Raw genomic sequence first — 21,906 nt, forward strand, 5'->3', positions numbered from 1 at the left:
TTGTGGGGAGATGCCAAAGAAGAGAGGGGAGCAGGCAGCTCATGTGCCCCCCAAAGCAGGAATCCATTCTATTCTCTCTCTCATATGGAAAGGAAGAAAGGGAAAGGAAAGTAAGATGGATGGGTGATATTCTCAACAGGAAATTTTTTAAATATTACCCTCTGCTTGTACCTCTTGTTGCTATCCCTCAAGAATGATTTGGAACTTCAGAGCCAAACATTTGAGATCTTTTACTGTCTCATCTAATTATACATAGGTTTTTACCATTCACAATTTGCTGACAGCATCAAGAGCTAATTCCTTGGTTTCAATAAGATCGCCCCTCCCCCTTTAAAATTCTGATCAGGCGAGAAAGGCAAATGAGCATTTTTGCTAGATGAGATCCGGGATCAGGCAGAGACAAAAAGGAATGAGGCCAGATGTGGCAAGGGAAGATTCTGATGCACAGGCATGAGATTTCAAAGGGATCTAAGCAGCCATTGTAACTGGAAGCAGATTCCTAGAGAACTTCATGATCTTTTCAGCCCTGGAACTGAGAAAAAATGACAACTCAGACAAGCAAAGAAAGTAAGCAGGCCTGTTGGTAAGGGCATGTAGAAATGGTAAAGTTACAACACATGGACACAAACACAGACTCACATTTTAGTGACTCAAGAATGGGCAGCCAAAAAGTGCAATTCCAGGAAGCAAGGAAACTTCAAGTGGGGGACTTGGCAAAGTTGGATGTAACCGTCTCCTAATTCTAATTTATTGCTCAGTTTGTATCTTGCTTTTCGGCTGAAACCCATCTACAAGAACCTTGTCTGGCCTCACGAATCAACAGTTCAGTACTATGAGGGGTGTTTCCATTTTATAATATAATTCTTCTACCTTGTTCATGGAATTAGTTGAGGGAAGAAAGAATTCTTTAGACATGAACTATGGAACTACTTGTAGGGAAGTAAGAAGTGGGGTACCTCAAGGTTTGGTCTTGGCCCATTACTCTTCAACATCTTCATAAACTATCTAGATGAGAAGATAGAAGGGGAAGTCATCAGATCTATAGATGACATCAAGCTGGGGGGGGGGAGGGAATTGCTAACAATAGGCTCAAGGTCCAGCGGGCCTTGTCAGATGAACCCTGGGCTTCAAGTAACAATAGGCAGTTCAGTGGTAAGGAAAGACTTTGGGCCAGTCATTCGCTCTCAGCCTAACTCACCTCACAAATTTGTTGCTGTGGAGAAAATAGGGGGAGGAAGTAGCATTATGGACGTTTGCCACTTTGAATCTCTTATAAAGTAATAAAGATGGGATAAATATAATAAATAAATAAATAAATAGATAGATAGATAGATAGATAGATAGATAGATAGATAGATAGATAGATAAGGGTGGGCAGACTTTCGCAAGAAGAGCCTGCCAGTGACAATGAATGACTTGATAGAGGATGCACTCGGAATTACAGGAGAATCTTTTCATGAAGAAGCCCTCCTGACCCAGAGGCTTCAGCCTTTGGTTTAAAGCAGTGGTTCTCAACCTTTTTAATGCCGCGACCCCCAACCGGTCATAAGCCGAGGATACCCAATCGGTCGTAAGTTGAGGACTTTCCCTGCCTGGGAGCTCCACGCATACATGGTGCCGCCCCCTGCGCCGGCCGAGGCGTAGCTGGAAAGGGGCAGCAACGGCGCAGGGCGACCACCGGCTGGGCCACCAGCTGGCCCAGCCCAAGGAAGGTAAGGTACCCGCCGGGCCCCACGCACGCCAGCACCACTTCCTGCGCCACCGGCCTCCCACCTCCCACCCCTGGCCCTCTTTTACTTACATTTTTAGTATTTGCTCAGCAGGGAGGGGTGGAAACTTCCAGACAGCTCGCCTTCGCTGCAGACAACTTGCAGCACCATTTGCAGAACGGGACTTTTGGCGGGCTCAGCAGGGCAGAGACAGCCTGGACAATTCCTATTGGCTATTGAAAGCCTATAGAATTAGACTCTATTCAAGAGAGTCTATTCTATTGGCTTTCAAAAGCCAATAGAAAAAAGGGAGTAGCACAGCTAAGGAAAAGGGGGAAAAATGGCGGACTGCGTTGTTTGGTGACCCCCATGAAATGGTCGTTCGACCCCAAATGGGGTCGTGACCCACAGGTTGAGAACTGCTGGTTTAAAGGCTTTGGGATTCAGGTGGCAGAACTGGGAACGATTTCATCCTCCTGAAATCCTGGAATACTCAACAAGACAAACAGCAGGGAGATGCCTCAGTTTAAGGGAAGGATAAGCAGCACCTTGCTCCTGACTGCTTTTTTCCCCCGCAAATCAGCCAAACCAATCACATGATTTCCAAGCCGTGGTTCCTCTTTTCCCATGGCTTCTCTCTGGTATCAAGAAAAATACTTTGCATGTGATCAGAGAGGTACTTCTGATGTAGTCTAGAATCTGTGGGCTTGTACAGAAACTACAGCCCAAACCTTGATTAAACCCTTTCCTTTTCTTTGCATTAGCAAGGGGTAGTGGGAGAGATACATAGCCACTTGATTGCATTGTTGCAATATTAATTCCCAGAAAAATAAATCAACTTTTGGAACACTTTTCCTCCCCAATCTCCACTCCCACTTTCCACAATTTGCTATGGAAAACAAAGAGGTGATGTGGAAAAAAAAACCCTCTTTCCTAAACACAAGAATTCTCCAGGGCTTTACTACAAATATACTGGTGTGTGTGTGTGTGTGTGTGTGTGTGTACGCAAAATAACATTGTTTTTGCCCATTATTTTCATCCCAAAGGGTAAGAACAAACTTGGGAATGAACAGAAAACCAACAGTGGAGTTAAAAAACTTCACCACTTTTTTTTTCAATGTTTACACAATTTCGCTTTGTTCAAGGAAAGATTTTTCTTCCACGAGAAATGTCATGGCTGGAGACAGACTAACAAAGAATTGATCGGAAATGTTATGCATAACCAAAGACGCCTCAATTTGTTTTTGAAATTTTTCATCAGCAACAAGATACCAGCTTTTGCAACCAAGAACCAATATCGGGATCAAACTATAAATAAAACAATCCAACATGCAATCACATCACCTGCAGATACAATTGTAGAACATGCTAAACTTGGTTAGTGTTAGCCATAGTGTTTTCCCCCACTGGCTTACCTACTTGTGTGAAGTAGCTGTGTGCACCCAGAAAAAATCAATTAATTCAGTAACCATTGTAAGTGTGTCATGTGAACACAGCCGTAGAAATCAAATGAAGCCCTGAGGCAATTACAGGGTAGAATTGGCTCAGTTTTATCCCCCCATAAATATTGTACTTTCCTCTGCTGAATTCTGGGAATTGCTGGCTTAGTTTGTACACCTTAAAAATAGTTAACTTCCTCCTTTTACACAACTTTAGCTCCCAGGGCGCTTGTATGATGAGACAGAATAAATATGAACCAGATTAAGTTTGTAGCCAGGATAAATAAGAACAGAATAAACTCACTGTTGGCTTCCCGTCATTCTATCTAATCTAGTACTTGGTATCCATAGTGTCCAAGTGAATGCTTCCAAGAAGCTCAGTCAGGGCAACAGTATTTTTGTTTGCACTACCCCAGCACCGATGCTCCTGGTCATGGAGATTCTGTTCAGCTCATTTTCATGCCATGCGTGTGCTATACATTATTTGGATGTCCTATGTGGGCATATGCACCTGTATAAGGGTCTGCATGTATAAAAAGGTCATAGCACCTGATGCAACTGAAGCACCCTTGCCACACTCATCCCTGGCATGGACTTGTCTTCCCAGATGATCTCCTTGGCAGTCTGTTTGTGAATTGTCTGCAGGCCCTGTTTGCCAGGGCTTAAAAGAGGTCAGGATGGGTGGGCTGTCTGGGACACTGGAGCTACGAGTTGTGTGTTGCAGCCTCCTTGGGGAACTGAAAGCGCCTGTCTGCTGGCTGGCTGCAACTCATCAGTGGAGGGGGGAGCGGCATCTTCCCTGGTGTTTCCTCCCACCCAGCAGAGCTTCAGAGATATGCTGTTGACTGAAAACCTCCAGAGGAACTGATTCAGCATCCAGACAAAAAGGAGGCAGGAGAACTGGAACGCTTCTGCTGGGAATGTGCTTTATTCCCTGTCGCCTGCTAATCTTGATTGGGTTTCAGGATGGCAGACCCTTCTTGAAATGTCACTTAGAGAAAGTGGCAATTCCAGCTTCAGTAACAGAGACTCTGGCTGAAGTCATCTGTCACGCTGCGTCTGAGTCAACCAACCCTCAATCAAATCTGGAGCATGTGATGGGAAGCAAAAGGCATTCAGCCCTTGCTTTGAAACTTGCTTTTCATTAATGCAAGCTATCACATTCCAGGGTGAATCCAACATTTGGAGGAGTCCCTGGGGGATTACTCATACAAGCAGAGGAAAGGTGGAGAATTGTTTATTGCCAAATTACTGTTAGCACATCTCAAAGATGGAGGATGCTTGGATGCTCAAGCAAGTGAGGTAAAAACCTAGCAGATACATTTGTCAGCAGGCTAAACTTGGATGATGTTAAAGTGGGTTATTTTTCTATGATTTATTGTATACACACTGCTCATTCAATTATGATTCAAATATTATACAAACTCAGAAATGAGTAAATTCAGTAGCCAGGTTAAAGAGGTTGTCTGAATGTAGCCACAGAACTGGACTATTGGGTCCAATCCCCATCACCACCCATTTTTATAAGTGTCAACAACAATTAGAGTCCAAACAAAATAATATTTACTCAGAATTAAATGTCCATCGCATTCCAGGTTTAGATTTTTCACTCCTTGCATCAGTTTTACTTTCCTCTCTCTCTGGATGGCTGGCGAATTCTGGAAGTTGAAATTCACACATCTTAAAATGGCCAAGGTAGAGAATTCTGGGTGTGGCCAAGATTGAGAGTTCTGGGAGCTGAAGTCCACCCATTTTATAGTGGTTGAAGTTAATAATAATAATAATAATAATAATAATAATAATAATAAGAAGAAGAAGAAGAAGAAGAAGAAGAAGTTGGAAGGGACATTGGAGGTCATCTAGTCCAACCCTCTGCTCAGGCAGGAAACCCTATACCATTTCAGACAAATGGCTGTCCAATCTCAAAGACTTCCAGTGTTGGAGCATTCACTGCTTGTGGCGGCAGGTTGTTCCACTGGTTAATTGTTCTAACTGTCAGGACATTTCTCCTGTTCTAAGTTGCTTCTCTCTTAGTTTCCATCCATTGCTTCTTGTCTTTCCCTCAAGTGCTTGACTCCCTCTTCTTTGTGGCAGCCCCTGAGATATTAGAACACTGCTATCATGTCCCCCTCATCCTTATCTTAATTAAACTAGACATACCCAATTCCAGCAACCATTCCTTGTATGTTTTAGCCTCCAGTCCCCTAATCATCTTTGTTCCTCTTCTCTGTACTCTTTCTAGAGTCTCAACATCTTTTCTACATCGTGGTGACCAAAACTGGATGCAGTATTCTAAGTGTGGCCTTACCAAGACATTGTAAAGGGGTATTAATACTTCACATGATCTTAATTCTATCCCTCTGTTAATGCAGCCCAGTACTGTCTTGGCTTTTTTGGCAGCTGCAGCACACTGCTGGCTCTTATTTAAGTGATTGTCCACTAGGACTCTGAGATCCCTCTCACAGTTATACTACTGAGCAAGGTACCTCCTATACTATACTGTGCATTTGGTTTTTCTTGCCTAAATGTAGAACCTTACTTTTTTCACTATTGAATTTCAGTTTGATAGATAGCGCCCAGTGTTCAAGTCTGTCAAGATCCTTCTGTATCTTAAGTCTGTCTTCTGGAGTGTTGGCTATTCCTGCCAGCTTGGTGTCATCTGCAATTTGATGCGTTCCCTATCTATCCCCTCATCAAAATCATTGAAGATGTTGAAGAGCCCTGGGCCCAGGACAGAGCACTGGGGCATCCCACTACTCACTTCCCTCCATGTAGATGCAGTTCGATTGAGGACTACATGCTGAGTATGGTTGGTCAGCCAGCTATAAATCCATCTGGTGGTGATGCTGTCTAACCCACATTTTTCTATCTTATCAAGTAGTAGGTTGTGATCTACTTTATCAAATGCCTTACTGAAGTCCAAATAAATTATATCCAGAGCATTCCTCTGGTCCACTAATTTTGTCAAAGAATGCGATAAGATTTGTCTGACATGATCTGTTTTTGACAAACCCATGTTGGCTTTTGGTAATGACTTTGTTTGCCTCTAGGTGTTCGCTGATTTATTGTTTGGTTATCTTTTCCAGAATCTTCCCAGGTATTGAGGTCAGGCTGATAGGTCTGTAATTTTCTGGATCCATTTTTCCCCCTTTTTTGAAGATGGGAACTACATCAGCTCTTTTCCAGTCCTCCAGTAGTTCCCCAGTGCTCCAGGATCTTTGAAAAATATAGTTCAATGGTTCTGAGATCACATCTGCCAGTTCCTTGAGAACCTTGGGATGTAATCCATCTGGTCCTGTTGATTTGAACTCGTCTAGGCTGGACAGATGCTCAGTTACCATTTTCTTGCCTATCTTAACTTGTGTTTCTAATCTGTTTTGAGAAATACTGTCTAAAAGTCTTTCTAAAAGTCCAGGAATACTCACTTTGCTGTGATTGCTGCTTTGTAAACTACTACACAGTGTAGCCAGGGTAAGTCCCATATGACTGGCCACAGCCTTTTATCAGAAATGATGAATAGGTCGCTGAAGAAATCAGATGGCGGGATTATCGCAAATGATTTATGAAGGCAAAGAATACAACATTCTGGGCCAGGATATTAATTTGTCTAGTGCTTCTGGAGAAGGGCCAGAATTCTTCACATATATTACATCTTTGCAACCTTGCGTAAGGTGCTCCAGGAATTCATTATTATCACCATATGGCTGATCTTTGTTTTGGAGAAAGGGAGGATACTAAGCCTGATAGATTGCAGCTTAGTTGTTGGTGTGTCTGTGAGAGAGTTGAACTGGGGTCTTCCTGGCACTGCACTCACACACTTGCAGGCGTTTGGCTGTCAGAATGTGAGGAGGGAAGTTGCTCTGGCGCATGAATGCTAGTATGATTGATGGTGCACAGCACACTTTAGAAGTGGAGTGCAGATGGTGCCTAGATGCACATAACTACTTGTGCATGGTGTGTGCCAAGTGTGTAGATGTGCAAAAGAGGCTCCAGGGTGAAATGGCAAATGAGAAATGGTGGTATGTATGGCTTCTGTTCATCTGAATGAATGACTGAGGGCCAACTAAGATCATCTTTTCTGTCATACTGTTGGGCTGAATTTACACAACATATCAGAACTGGGTTAAAATGGAATTGTATAGTTTTGGGAGCCCAGCCATGGTCTGGGTTGTGTGTGAACCAGACCATAACTTTAAGCCATAATATGAATTCTTCATTTGGGCATACCATGGAAACAACAAAACAGTGTTTTTTTAAATCCAAATTCAGCATGTTTTGTAATCCAATTTAGGTGCTTAATCATCAAAATAATGGGAGGAAGATGGTGTTAGGTTATGAAGACTCACTGGTATGTTTATTTTGTCACTGACTAAAGGGCTTTTTTAATTTTGAAGTTTTCAGCCAAGCTGAATCCAATGGCTTTTCATATGCACTGGGGGGAGATACCCCAAGCTTTAGGACAGTATTTCTCAAGTTCAGAAACTTAAGATGTACAGATTTCAACTCCCAGAATTCCCCAGCCAGCCATGCTCAGGATTCCATGCATGACCCTTTTCTGTGATCCTTGAAATACCTCTGATCACTGCTGGTAGAAATCAGATAGGTTTTCTATCATTTTGAGACAGGAAAGGGAGAAATATAGTTTTAGTAATAAACTATGGGCTTTACCCCATCATGGCTCTTCTCTACTATGTACTCCTGGTGGACTAAACTCCTTTCTGTATTTCTGAAGTTGGACTGGACCTCATGGTCCACCTATTCTGCCTCCTTTGTTGGAAGATGAACCTCATTTTTGTCTCCTGCATTCTTCTTAGCCACAGCTGGACATAAAATCTGTCTTGGTTAAGTGTGACTAGAGCAGGGGTAGGCAATCTTGGCTCTTTTATGACTTGTCGACTTCAACTCCCAGAATTCCTGAGCCAGCCATGCTGAGGGGAAAGGGAGAGGTTTCCAAGCTGAGCCATGCTAGCTCAGAAATTCTGGGAGTTGAAGTCCACGAGTCATAAAAGAGCCAAGATTGCCTACCCCTGGACTAGAGTCTTTATTGGGAGAGGCAAGAGTACCTGTCAGAGGTGAAACATTTTATGTGTGCAGGCACACCCTGTAGCCTCATGGGACAAAGGTCTCTGGGAGCAAATGGAGGAAGAAGGACACCCTACACTCACCTCCTGATTCCAGGAAATAGATACACTGCTATTTTTACATTTGTAATCCTTCCTGCCCCCTCTAAGAGATGACTATGCCCCTCTGATGCCTGGCTCCTAATTATTTCCACATTTTTGAGGCCATCCTATGTTAATTTGGGTTCTTCCGACTCAATGACATTGCAGATCTCAAGTGAAAGAGTGTTGGTGATGACAGGAAGCAGACATGGAGCTGGGGCTGCCGGATCAGATTGGGGATGAGTAATTTGGCTAACCTATAACCAATGGATAGTTGAAAAAACAGAATATTTCCTCACTATGGAGTTTCCACCTATCCCTGTGGCCAGAAACTATCCTCACAGGCAATATGCTTCCCTCATTGCCTCTGTCTCTCTCTCTCCCTCTTCCCCCCCCCCCGCCATTCCTGGTCATTATAGTCCCTGAAAGCCTCCCACCAGGTTATGAATGACACCCAACAGATTTTACCCACCATATGACTGCCATTGGATGGTGTCAGAATATGTGGGGGCATATTATATTGATATGGCTAAGGCTGACTGAAGATAGCTTTACTCATGAGTTAGTGATAGCAAGATGAAAGCAAAGGAACAGAGGATTGGTCAAAGAAAGTTGTTGATAGCCAGAGTATGTTGAAGTATTGTGACCCCCATCTTTTCTTTTTTGATTCTCTCCCAGTGGTCACCCCCTACTGTAAGCTAAATATGTTTTTATCCAAGTGAATTCTAGGGAAGCAAGTTTTAATGATGTTGAGAAAACCATACCAGATTACTTGTCGGATCAGAAAAAATATCCCCTATTGCCACACTTCTCCCCATTCCAAAGATGCCAAATTGATGTTTAGAAAATATTTGTGGATGGATCAATGGAATAACTTTTTAAATCAGATGTTATTGAAGTTTTGTTGGACTTGGTAAAGATATCAAAGCCTGGAAAATGTGCATTCTTATTTTTTTTTTCCTTTGTGTGCCAAAACTTTAGTATTTGGATTCCGGACAATTTTCACACCATCTTTGGGTCTTCAGTTTGCAGCATGTAAATCAAAGGAATGATCAGTAAGTGCTTAGGAAATTAGGCATTTCCCCTCTCAAAACTGGCCTGGAGTTTTTGATTTCATCATTTCATAGTTGCTAGAGCCTATTGCTTGCATCCAGATTTCAGGGAGAAAAAAGGGGGGCAGGGATCAACAATACCCTATTTCTTAGCCCACTGGATGGGAGACACTCCTGGAAAGAGTTTATTTTTCAGGCAACTTGTTAAAGCTCCACAAAAGCACTTGCAGAGTCTGGATGTAGTGCTCTTGTTTCATTTGCATTGTTTTTTATCCCCCAGAATCCTTTTTCTTCTAAGACTAAAACTGCCAAGCAGGTCATAAATCTGTAATCCAGTTTCCTCCAACCTGGTGACCACATTAGTTTCAGCTCCTATAACCTCCAGACTGAAAGCAGATTTATAACTGCTGTCTGCTGCCCCACATACTTCCCTGAGTCTTTTTTTTTAATTTAGTGGCATTCTAAATCTAAATTATAATAATGAAGTAAAGACTTGCAAATAGACATAGAATGACTGTGGCAAAAGAAAGCAAAGAAAGTACCAATAATGATAGGTGCCTTGGGTGCATTTCCAAAACATCTGGAGCTTGAGCACCACTGGCCTTGACAAAATCACAGTCAGTCAATAGGATAAGGCAGCTTTACTTGGAACAGGTTATATCCTGCAAAGATACCCTTAGTATTATTAAACAACAACATCTGCCTATCCCAGGTCCTTGGGAAGGACTCAATAGGTAGAGAAACATGACAAATTCAGTCTAAACATCTGGATGACTGTGTGATAAACCATAATAATATCCAAATAATATTAACATAATAATAATTTTTAAAAAGATTTGGAGGCCCCATGCGCCACCAAAGGGAAGAGCTGGAATTTATTTATTTATTTGTTAAATTTATATGCAGTCCATCTCCCCAACTCTGGGAGGCTTACAAATTGTAGAAACATATATAGAAAAACAATTAAAAAATTAAAACTATGCAAAAATCCAGAACCATGGAGACAGACAGCATGGGAATGAGGTGTTCTTACCCTGTCAACCAACTCCAGCAGTGAGCCGGAATTAAAAAATGTCATTGACATCCTTTCCTCCAATTATCTCCCAGCTTTAGGGCGTCTTTCTTCTACCCACCCTTCTGTTCCAAGCCAGATGTTCTCAAGAGCATTAAAAAATATGACAGCCATAGTTCTTCTTCATTCTATGCACTTGTCATCCCATGTACTTCTGTAGTAAAAGCAATTTGGATTTGAAGGCCAATCAAGACAAAAATGCAGAAGAATATCAGTGAATTCTACTTAAAAAAAAACATAAGCCAAAAGATGGGGGGAAAAAATGACCACATGTGTCTTTTTGGTCAGGAGCCTGTTGTGTCTGTTAAACAGATTCCCCCATTGTCTTGGAAGCGGTCAATTTTGGACCGAAAAGAAATGTTTAAAATCGCCTCCTAAACTACTTATGTCATGCTCTGTCCTGAAATGTACTATTGGTAGGAAACCAAGCTTTGTACGAAGAAACACTGGTCCAAAAATACATTTATATGACACCATTTGTTCAATGATAACTAGTAAAATTGTGTGGTTTTGGATCACACCGAGCATACAAATAAAAATCTTCATGCATTCTTCTGATCTTTTTTTCAGTAAAAAATCTTTTGAGAAACATTATTTTACAATTCAGCAATGTGAGTTTGCAAGATGAACAGACTGAGGCTTACCCTTATGCAAGATGGTAGGATTAGCCTCCCTGTCATCCAAAGACAATCAAGTTATTTATCCTGATAACAGCGACTGCCTAACCATAGAACTGCAATATTTCAGCAAACTTTGTATTGACTGGCATTTCTTTAGGATCCACAACAGCAAGATTGCTCATAGCTTTCAAGATAACTTGTGACTCAATGGTGATTGGAGCCATTAATCCTCACACCAGCAAATTTATTTTAAAAAGAATTATCTATGCATCTATGAAGGATAAAAAAAAAACTAAAAACAGAAGAGAAGAAGCAAGAGTGGCCTTAATTTTTTTTGTTTGATTGTTTGTTCCATTATCCCTGGTGATATCATATAATTTCAAGATGTTCTCCTATTCTTAGACATAGAATTTTTTTAAAGAGTGGCCTTGTTCAATTTCAATGCAATTTCAGCCCTTTGGGTTCCTATATAATATGTAAGCCTGAGTTTCTTGCCAGTGCACACAAGGATTCACAGACACAACTGAAGGAGTTATAGATAGGGCTTTTTTTTTTCCTGCCCAAGCAAATCAATGTTGTCTTTTCCCATTCCATACTCTAAGGTGACCAACTTTTTTACAATGAAAAGGAGGACACAAATAAATTGAAGAAAAAAATATCATAAATAAAAGAAACATTTTATTCATTGCAACAATAATACAGACAACTTGCATATGCAAAGTTTGCCAGCCGGGTGTTTTGGCACGCTCAGCAGCAATTCCTATTGGCTCTTGAAAGCCAATAGCGGGAGTAGCACAGCTCATGCAAAAGTTGAAAAAAAACCATCAAAAAAGGTGCCAGAATGCCGTTCTGAGCGTTCTATGAGAAAAAAAAAGCCCTGCAGATTAGTCTTCAAATATTGAAAAGGAGGACATGTAGGAGGACACTTTTCGAGGGAGGACAGAACTTACAAAAGGAGGACTGTCCTCCCTAAAGAGAACGGTTGGTCACCTTACATACTCAAAATGGACAACAAAGGATTCTTCTGATATCTTTGTATCCTATGAATTTATACTGAGAATGTCCTTCTGCCTTGCTTGCTTACTATCACAGTAGAAGAATGATAAAGGAGGTACATGGAAATTAAGGAATTACGTTGTTCTTTCCCATTGTTCTTCTCTATATTTTTTCCCTGATTTTGCCAAAATGAGCTCAAAGTCTTTTTTAAATACATGATGTTCTCTACTTATTCTTTTTCTTTTTGCAATTGACTGGAAAAAAAAAGAGATACTTTGCAGAATTTTCTTGAAATATGTGGCAACTGTCATTTTCTTCCTTTACCTACAATATCCACCCACAAAATAAAATTGAGAGCGTTCTGGAGAAGGATGGGCTACAAATGATGGAGGGGAGTGGGGCAAAAAATATTTGGGAAATAATTAACAAACCATGTTTCTTTAATGCAGGCATGTCAATCTGTTGGCCTGCGGGCCAGATGCGTCATGCAGAAACTGACAATGGGGAAAAAGTCCCTATACGTTGTGTGTGATCACATGACATCGCGAGTTTGACATGCCTGCGTTAATGGGGAGGCCTATCCCTGAGAAACAAAATGATCCTTCATTTCCTCTGCTTGTAATTAGGAGAATTTTAAAAGTCTACGTGGGAGAACTTTGCATGCTGAATGAAAAGCGATTCTTTATTTCAACTGTGTGAAGCAAGCTTTCCCTTCTTGTCATTTTTGGAGCCTGTAATCTCTCAGAATCTAACCTTTTGCCAAGGACTTTTGATGATGCCAGGTCCCAAGATCTGCCTGAGGGAAATGTCTAAAGAAATAGATCATCTCCGATTTCCTAGTTGTAGTTTTGCAGCCTCTTGGTTTGAGGGATGCAAAGAGGCCCTATGATTATCTGGGATACTGCTGTTTCAAATCCACCAATGAGAAAAGCCGAAGAGGAGTAATCCATCCCATGAAACATCTTCTATCTTGGCCTTCTGATAGGTCCATTCATGTGCCATACATAAATGTAGAACCTTCATGTAGAAACCCAGCAGTTGTAGCCCATAATAGTCTTTGCCCAGTCTACAGGTAGTCCTCACTACCTGTTTATTTAACAGTTTATTTATTTAATAGTTTGAAGTTATGACATCCTCAGGAAAATGACTTATAAATGGTCCCTGAAGTTACAGTATGGTTCACTTAATGATCACACAATTTACTTTATGACCATGTGATTTACTTAAAGGCCATGGTAAAAATGGTTTCAAAATCAGGTCTAGTCACATGATGATTCACTTAATGACTACATCACTTAGAAATTGAAATTGCAGTCCCAGTTCTAGTCCAAAGTCAAGGATATCTGAAATGCTGTTTAGATGCTGTACAATTATGCAGCTATTATCTAGCAGGAAGGGAGAGTTAGAGTTAGTTTTTTTTCCCTGAGGAAAAAAATTAGAAGGCCTTCCCCCATTACCTGTGATATGAGAATATCTCTGCAGAGGGAGGGGGCTTCAGCAGGTAATATTTTTGGTATTAAGGCTACAATGTACAGACATTCCATCATTTACACTACCTACCAATATTCTTACATCTGATGGACACTTTAGGACTTGTTTCTCCAGCACCCACCCTCAATGGTGATGTGCTTCCTTCTGGACCTGGAGTCTGGAGCAGAATGTGCAGGCACAATTAATTTGCCCCCAGTGTGTGTGCTTAATGCACAGTCAGAACAGGACCATACTCAGATGGTATTAAAAATGGATTTATAACTGACAGGCCAAGAGAATGATGTCTCACTGGATCTACAAAGGAAACTGGCTGAGGTTGTAAATTTTAAAGAGAAATACACATGACAAACCAAGAAAGTGACCAGGTTATTATTATTATTATTATTATTATTATTATTATTATTATTATTTGATCAAGGTTAAAACAAGATATGTTGTTACTTCTGGGCACCCTTTATGGACTTTGACCCACTGGATAATCGTTTCAAAGAGATTTTCTTACCTAAACAGAAATGAAATTACCACGGGTGGTCAAAAAAGCGGGTGGGAGTGACTTCTGACTTCTGCCGGCTTCCCCAGAGAATGTTGTAAATGACAATCATGTGACTGTGGCTGACTACAACAGTGTGGCAAACAGCATCACAACTTTGTCAAATCATAGGTCTCAGATTTTGGACTCATTATGTAAGTTAGCCCAATGGTTGGAAACTAACCAAAGAGAGAAGCAACCTGGAATTAAGGAGAAACTTTCTAACAGTGAGGACAATTAATCAGTGGAACAGCTTGCCTCCAGAAATCATAGGTGCTCCATCCCTGGAGGTTTTTAAGAAGAGACTAGACAGTCACTTGTCTGAAATGGTATAGGTTCTCCTGCTTGAACAGGGGGGCTGGACTAAAAGACCTCCAAAGTCCCTTTCTATTCTATTCTATTCTATTCTATTCTATTCTATTCTATTCTATTCTATTCTATTCTATTCTATTCTATTCTAAAAATTGTTGCCCTGCGATGCACCATTTTGCCCAATTGAATGTTACAAATAATCAAACAGACACGAGAGTTTTAGCAGTATAGATTCAAATGAAGTGGAGAAGCTTTGCTTTCCAGTAGCAATGTGAGCAGTAATTCATTCAAAGAACAGCTCAGTGAAGATAATGCTATTTCAATAAGTAGCATTAATCTCACTAAATCTAGGTATAGAATAGGATGTGAATGAGAAGCTCTTGAACCTTGACAGTGTTATGGTTTCCCACAAAAGCTCAGAAAGTCTGCCTGCCCATTCCCATCTTGTTATATATGGGAAGTGCTCAAATTACAATGGGTCACTTAATGACTGTCCGAGGTTATGACAGACTCCCCCACTCCAAAAGGCACTTACAACATAATTCCGAAATTCCAATAGCTGGTTACTTGATGAGGTCATGTGACCATATTTTGGGCACTCAATAACTGGCCTGCATTTACAACTATTTCATTCCGCAGTCACATGACCATGATTTATGATGTTTTGCTAAAAACCAGCATTTATTTCCAGTTTCTGCTTAACAACCATGGAGTTCGCTTAATGACTGCAATGACCCATTTTTACAACCTTCCTGACTTATGACCATAATGGGCAGGATCCATTATGCTTGTAAGTAGAGAACTACCTATATATCATTATACAATATCATCCCTCTACAGAACTACAAAATACTCTGTTGCACTTGCACACATACATGCATACAAACGCACATTCTTCACACACCTTTCATTATGCAGAATTTGTCTCTTAAAATAGCCATTATTGATTTCCAAAGGTAAAATCACCACACTGGCTTTCCATGAAAACTGCATACAGGATACAGCTGAAGTGGTTTCATTGGAATTGCTGGACAAGTCAAGTACATGTTCTAACACTCTAACTATAGTCCTACATGAATCTTGCTTCTTATAGGACTATAGTTAGAGTCCTATAAGTAAAATAATCCAAGAAAAATCTGGAAACAGAGGATAACTTTTTTAGGTTGTGCATTTCTGAAAAACTCAAATAATTTTTACTTGGACAGGTCAGACCTCAGCACCTGCTTAGAGGCAGGATTATAGGCTTCAGTCAGAATTAAACACTGCCTATGCCTTACCACTTTGTAGCCATATGTGGGCACCCCAATCATTAGTGGTCTGGCAATGGAATTCTGTCCCAATAACAATGTGGTTGGACTGACTTTTTTTTCATACAACAGCAACCAGTCTTGAGTCCAAAGTTCAGATCACAGAGAAGGGCAGAAGTTGAAAATTCTGATGGATGCTGGCAGCTTATGCCTAGCCTGAGCAAAGCATCCAGAGCTGCAAAGCTAATTAGCTAACCAGCTTAATGCTGAGACGCTGTGAGGCACCAGGCTGAGACAGGGAAGAAAACAAAAACTAGACCTTCAAAGGAACTGGGCTTCATATCCGCTACGTAGTGACAGACCCAGAGTTCTAGACAAAAGGAATGAATGATTTAAAAAATAAAACAAAACGGAGAGAAGCAAAAGTGCTTCTGGATATTGTATGAATACCTGTATTCGATGATAACCATTCAAACTTCCAGCAGACCTACTATGGTTCTACTTGCAACCTGGATTCAAAGTTTTGATAGTTAGGCTCCCTTCAAGTGCTCAGCAACAAGGCCCCATTTATGGCTCTTTTACGATGGTTTTGCCATTTACTGGCAGTTACTTCTGGTTTTCAGTAAAACTAGACCCATTGGTTCACTTAACACCCATGGCATTTGCTTAACAATCGTTGCAAAAAAAAGTTGTAAACTTGGGTTGGTCACATGATTATCACAATCTATGATTGGCAGGCTCCATTACGATCAGTGCTTTTTTTCTAAAAAAAAAAAAAAAAATGGTGCTGGAACTCACACACATCATACAACCTGCCTTGCCTACCCTACAAGGTTCCATCCAAAAAAGGTGCCGGAATCCGTTCTGGGCGTTCTATGACAAAAAAAGCCCTGTGTAAACCCAATTGGTGCATAAATGCCTCCAATTGGTGGAGCAATGGTTAAAATGCAGTGTTATAGGCTAACTCTGCCCACAGCCAGGAGTTTGATCCTGAGCAGCTCAAGATTGGCTCAGCCTTACATCCTTCTGAGATTGGTAAAATGAAGACCCAGATTGTTGGGGGCAATAAGCTGCGCCTGTAAACTGCTTAGAGAGTGCTGTAAAGCACTATGAAGTGGTATATAAGTTTAAGCACTATTGCTATTGCTTATCTTTGCAAACAAACAAACAAAAAGATTAAAAGTAGAAGAAATCAATGGAGTACCTGAGAATCAATTGGCCTATTCCTCTATTCGCCTGACTTAGTTTCTCCCTTTGAAGAAAGGGACAAAGCGGTTTAGCAGCTTAAGCATAGCACTGCCAATTCTGAAGCACACCAAGCTTCTACATACCATTATCTCTATAGAATCCAGGAGGGGACTCTCTCTCTCTCTCTCTTTTTTTTTGGTCCATGCAAGCCTCAGGCTTCTCCACTTTACATTTTCAGGTCTCTCCATTTTATACTTTGTAGAATGAAGAACAAGAATAAACCACAGCAGAAAGTGTAATCTTATCTCACAGGCCTATTTTAACAAAGAGGTTTCACAAGGACACAGTTCAAAAAGAAAACGAAAAGAACACTCGATCAAGTCGAAAGCCAAACATCTCTGCTAATTTGCCCCAGCTTAGTTCCAAGAGCTGCTCAGTCTCTGGCCCCCTTTGGAAGGGACTGGGTTGCACCGAGAAAGCAAGGGTTGGAGTTGCCAGGTTTATGAAATTATGAGGTTGGCATGGACTGAGGAACATTTTTCTTTTTCTCTCCTGCTCCATCCAGCATCCTGTTTTCCACTCATGTGCCTCGAAAAAACCCCAAGCAGCAAGGGGGTCTGCAGTGGAGCGGGAATCAAAACCTCTCTATAGGGCAGCCTCCCGTACGTGATTAAAGCCATGTTCTTTTTTACACGCATTGTATATAAAGGCCACCGCTCTTCTCTGGGGATTGTCCCCAGAATCCGGCTCTCAAACATAGACTGCATCCATACAAAGATCTCTCTTTTTAGACTCCCTGGTAAATAGTACTAATTGGGGATCGAGCAAACAGGTGGGCATGTTTTTAAGCTTCCACTTTATCAGTCTGATTGTCACTATTTGCGCTGTTCATTCTCTACACTGTTCTCTCCATCCCGTTCATTTAAAAAAAAAATAGCAAAAATGCCCAGCAGAAAATTTGGTGAGGTTGCTTGGCATAAGATGTTGTTTAAGCTGAAGTCATCATATGGTTTCTTTGGTTTAACTCGATGGGTGGCCTCAGAAGTTGGAGGAATTGCAGGCTGTGATCTATGTTTCATGGTAAGGGTGTGTAATTAACACCTCTATGCACCCTCCATACCCTTTTCCCCCCTGACCCCAAATTCTTCAAGACTGTACCACTGAAAAGTGCTGTGCTACAGTAGTACAATGTTCCAATTTTAAATGAGAAAATAAGCAGTAGAATAAGTGAAGCTTCTAGTGTGCTTCACACGTGTAAATTATTAATAATAATAAATAATAGAAACCAATTCTCTGGGCTGCTGAGATTCAGGTTTAAAAGAAGGGCTCCCTCAAGTGGCAGGAAGGTTGCTCAGCTGGTCTTTCCGGGATAGGATAATGTGTGAACATTGTGTTTTATTTGGCAAACAATCAGATCCCCCCCCCCATGTAAAAAAAGGGGGGGGAGAAGCTTCAATCATGCAGTCCTGGTTGCCCTCTTAATTTCTTTCATCCCACCCACCCTCCATCCATGCACACTTACAACTTAAACAGAATCTGTGAGCCCAGCCAATATTTTGCTGAGAGAAAAGCAAACCCTGGGACAAAGAAACACTAGGGTTTTTTCTCCTTCTTCTTCTATTTATCCTCCTTCTCTTTCTATTTGACCTTCTCTTTCTCCTATTCATCACTCAGTAGATATATTCTGAATTCTTTTTGCATTCTTATAAGTCTTTGGCAGCATATTATTTCTCAAGATGTTTGTATTTCAGCAATATTAAGCACTGAGAAGTTAAGGCTTTAAAGCACAATATTGTGTTGAGGATGAAACTAGACTTCCAGAAAAAGCAAGTTCCAACACAGGAAAATAAAACAGAATTAAAAAAAAAAAACCTTCTGAAACCTTCCCCTTCTGTCGCTTTCCACCCATAAGCCTTCCTTTTTTGGATCTACTTTCTACATTTTCTGAACGTGGCTCCAGAAAACCAATGAGAAGGAAAAATACCTGGATAAGTGGGATCAAGTGATGTCATCAAAAGAAACCATGAATGGATAGAGATGAAGCAACAACTCCTGATTTCTGCCTCTATTAATTTCCCCCTAGCACACACACAAACACTCCTAACCACTTTGTAGCTTGTTAGCCTGAAAGCAGACCTATTGCATTCCAAGGTTTTGTGCATGGTTTATGTCACAACAGATGCTACCACCTGGATGACTTGGTTCATCTTGAAAAAGCTAACCTCAGTTGAACCTGGCTACTCTTTGAATATGAGACCACCAGAAATTCACAGAGAGGCAGTTGGATTGCAAAGACCTGTTCTGGAAGAAAGTGACACCAAAGCACTTCTCTACCACCACCAACAAAATTGCATGGATGTGTCCATAGAGCCAGCAAGAATTTTGCTCCTCTCGAGGGAGATTTTTCTTTCTCTTACAGGTCCTACATTTGAGATACTTTAACAATAATGTAATAATTGTATTCTTTGGAATCTTGGGTAAGTAGACCCAAATTTGAAGGGCTGCCAAATGTGGTATGCATCCTGTTATTCTACAACCATGCTCTGCAATCTGTTGCATGCTTACTTGGGAGTAAGTCCAATTTAACCAAGTGGGAGTTGTTTCTAGGGAAATACACAAAAAAATTGGCTTGCAAGGGATTGCTTTTTAAGGGAATTTTTCGAGCAAGGGTACCTGCAGATTTATAAGCTGTTCTTCTGTTACATTCTTTTTTACAAACACAAACCATCAGGGATCCCTGTCCAGATTGCATTGCTGCTCTACAACACAGTGGCATGTTAACAGAAATGCAAAAATGCTTTGATGGGATAGGAAAAGTGTGTGTGTGTGTGTGCGCGCATATGAATCCAGGTTCTTTTATCTGCTATTGCTACAACTTGAAAATGCAACTTAGGTATAAATTCCCAGCTCCCTCTTCAACTTTCCCTTTCAAGGGTAATCTAAATTAATCCACAAATAGCATGAAAACTGTCCTGTGTTAGTTCTTAGCAAAGAATTTACAAGCCTCTTAGGAATTCATAGCACTTGGACACAGTCAAAGAAGAAAAAAGTCAGCTCTGCTCTGGTCAGTCAGAGCAGAATAGAAGCCTAAGCAGGGGGAGAGAGGGGTTGAGAGAGTGGTTCTGGTTGTCTGAAGCCAGTTTTGGCGTCAGCAAAAGAGTATTTACAACAGGTGGCTTTACCCAGCTGATCTTGAAAAAGCCAGGGTCAGATCTGATTAGTATCTGAATGGAAGACCACCAGGGTTACTGAGCTGAGAGGAAAGTGGAAAAGTCTTCTGTAAGAAGGCAATTGCAAACTAATTCCATATTATTGCCAAGAAAACTACATAGTCATATATATGTAGACACCAGTAAAATTCAGGAGAAATTTTATCTTCTCATTTACTATGGTTCCCTCTTTCCAAAAAGTCAAAACTCCCAGACAGCCCCCCCCCTCTCTTGGAACATTTTTTCCTACATAGTATAAAGTTTGTAGAAGGAAATAACTCATATATAATTCTTCAGAATATGCTCTCAAACCTGGACAGAGCTTGGGGGACATATTTCTGTGGATTTCTGACTTCCTTGTCTCCTATAATAAATGTTTCTTGAAAAAAATTCTTGGCCAACACTCTTGTATTCCAGCAAGAGTGAGACCTTGTATTTTTTTTCTTTATTTTTTTTACTTCTATTGCAGTTTAGCCAAGAATAAGCCCTACTGAACTGATCTTCATAGCTCCTGTGCCTAAAGCTGTTGTATACACATAGCTATGCCCACAATATAGTTTGAAAGCCCAGCGTGGAAAGGACATTATTCACCCAGACATTCTCCCGAAGTAACCCCATTACAATGTGTACAAGATGCCAACAAGCCAGTTTCCCTGCTCTCTCAGTTACAACAGCGAGATAGACACTGCCTACCCCCCCCCCCAGTTGAAAGCAATGAACAGAAATCATTCTTTAGCATAGGTATGCTTTAGGGTCATTCATGTCTCCCTTTTATCATGCAAAGAGTTGGCAAGACGAAAAAGAAAGAATTTTAGATCAGACTTTGCAAAGCAATGGAGGGTGAGGATGGATGAGAGTGGGATGGATACACTACAGCACGGATCGGACAACATTAAAAAAAATACACCAAGTTATGGGTGGGGTACAGAGGATTATCAACAGGCATGAGCTATGATGCCTAAGTGGAACCTGCCAGCTTGGTGTAGTGTACTTCTGGGTGCTAAGAACAGACAAGCAGAGGTGCAGCACTTGTGCGCTGCTTGTAGGTTTCCTGAAAGTGTTTAGTTGGCCACTGCTGAACACAGAAGCAGTCAACTGAATACTAGAGAGATCATTGCTGGAATGATCCAACAGACTTTTTAAAAAAGAACTCAAACCAGACTAAAGAGATTATGGAGACAAGTTGATCTGCTCAAAAAGCAGAAGGTATCATCCTCACACTGCAGCCTACTAGGTGTACCAACAACTCCTTTTGTGAAGATGCAGAAAAGATGTTGGATCAGTGTATTGCCCTTAGAATCCTTCAGGGCAGCAATTCAAGAGATCTTGGGTGTGCCTCTCAAATTGGGTAACACAGCTTATAAAAGAGATCCAGGCAGGCATCTGCTGTAGGTGCCATAAAGCATCATTCACTGCCTACCTAGGCAAGTTTTTCATGAAGCTGAAAAGAACAAGCTATATCAAATGCTAAGTCTTCCCATTGGGGTCTATAGCTAACTTTCTAGGAGAATTGCTTCTCATCATATCTATGATAGTTCAAAACCCATCCAGCAGATTTTCCCTATACAGTAAAGATGTGTGTGTGTGTGTGTGTGCTAAAAAATTACTTATAAAAAGACTTTCAGATCACTACATATTCTGTCTGGAGTGCTGACAATTCCAAAGAAAACAGGTTGGGCACAGAGGAGAAAGAAGGAAAAAATATACCTTAGGGGGGCATGTGTATAGAAAAATCTCAAGGTTTACTTCATCCTCAGTATCACCAGCTACATCCTAAATCTATGGAACTGATTTGCTCCAAGAAAACAGATCAGTTACAAGGAGTCAGAATATTCAGCAGAAGAGTGAGGTTCCTAAACAAGGGGAATATCATTAAGAGG

The 21,906-nt window shown here is 41.0% G+C and overlaps 1 protein-coding gene across 5 annotated transcripts in view; it reads right to left on the bottom strand.

The window, feature by feature from the left end:
- Nucleotides 1-21,906, bottom strand: part of ELN (elastin) — an 82,152-nt gene that overhangs the window by 59,166 nt on the left and 1,080 nt on the right. The gene's annotated exons all lie outside the window — the stretch shown is intronic.

This window comes from Crotalus tigris, unplaced genomic scaffold (genome assembly GCF_016545835.1).
Source record: "Crotalus tigris isolate CLP2741 ecotype Arizona unplaced genomic scaffold, ASM1654583v1 scf7180000017987.690289119674:8195010, whole genome shotgun sequence".
In the NCBI taxonomy this organism is placed as follows: domain Eukaryota; kingdom Metazoa; phylum Chordata; class Lepidosauria; order Squamata; family Viperidae; genus Crotalus; species Crotalus tigris.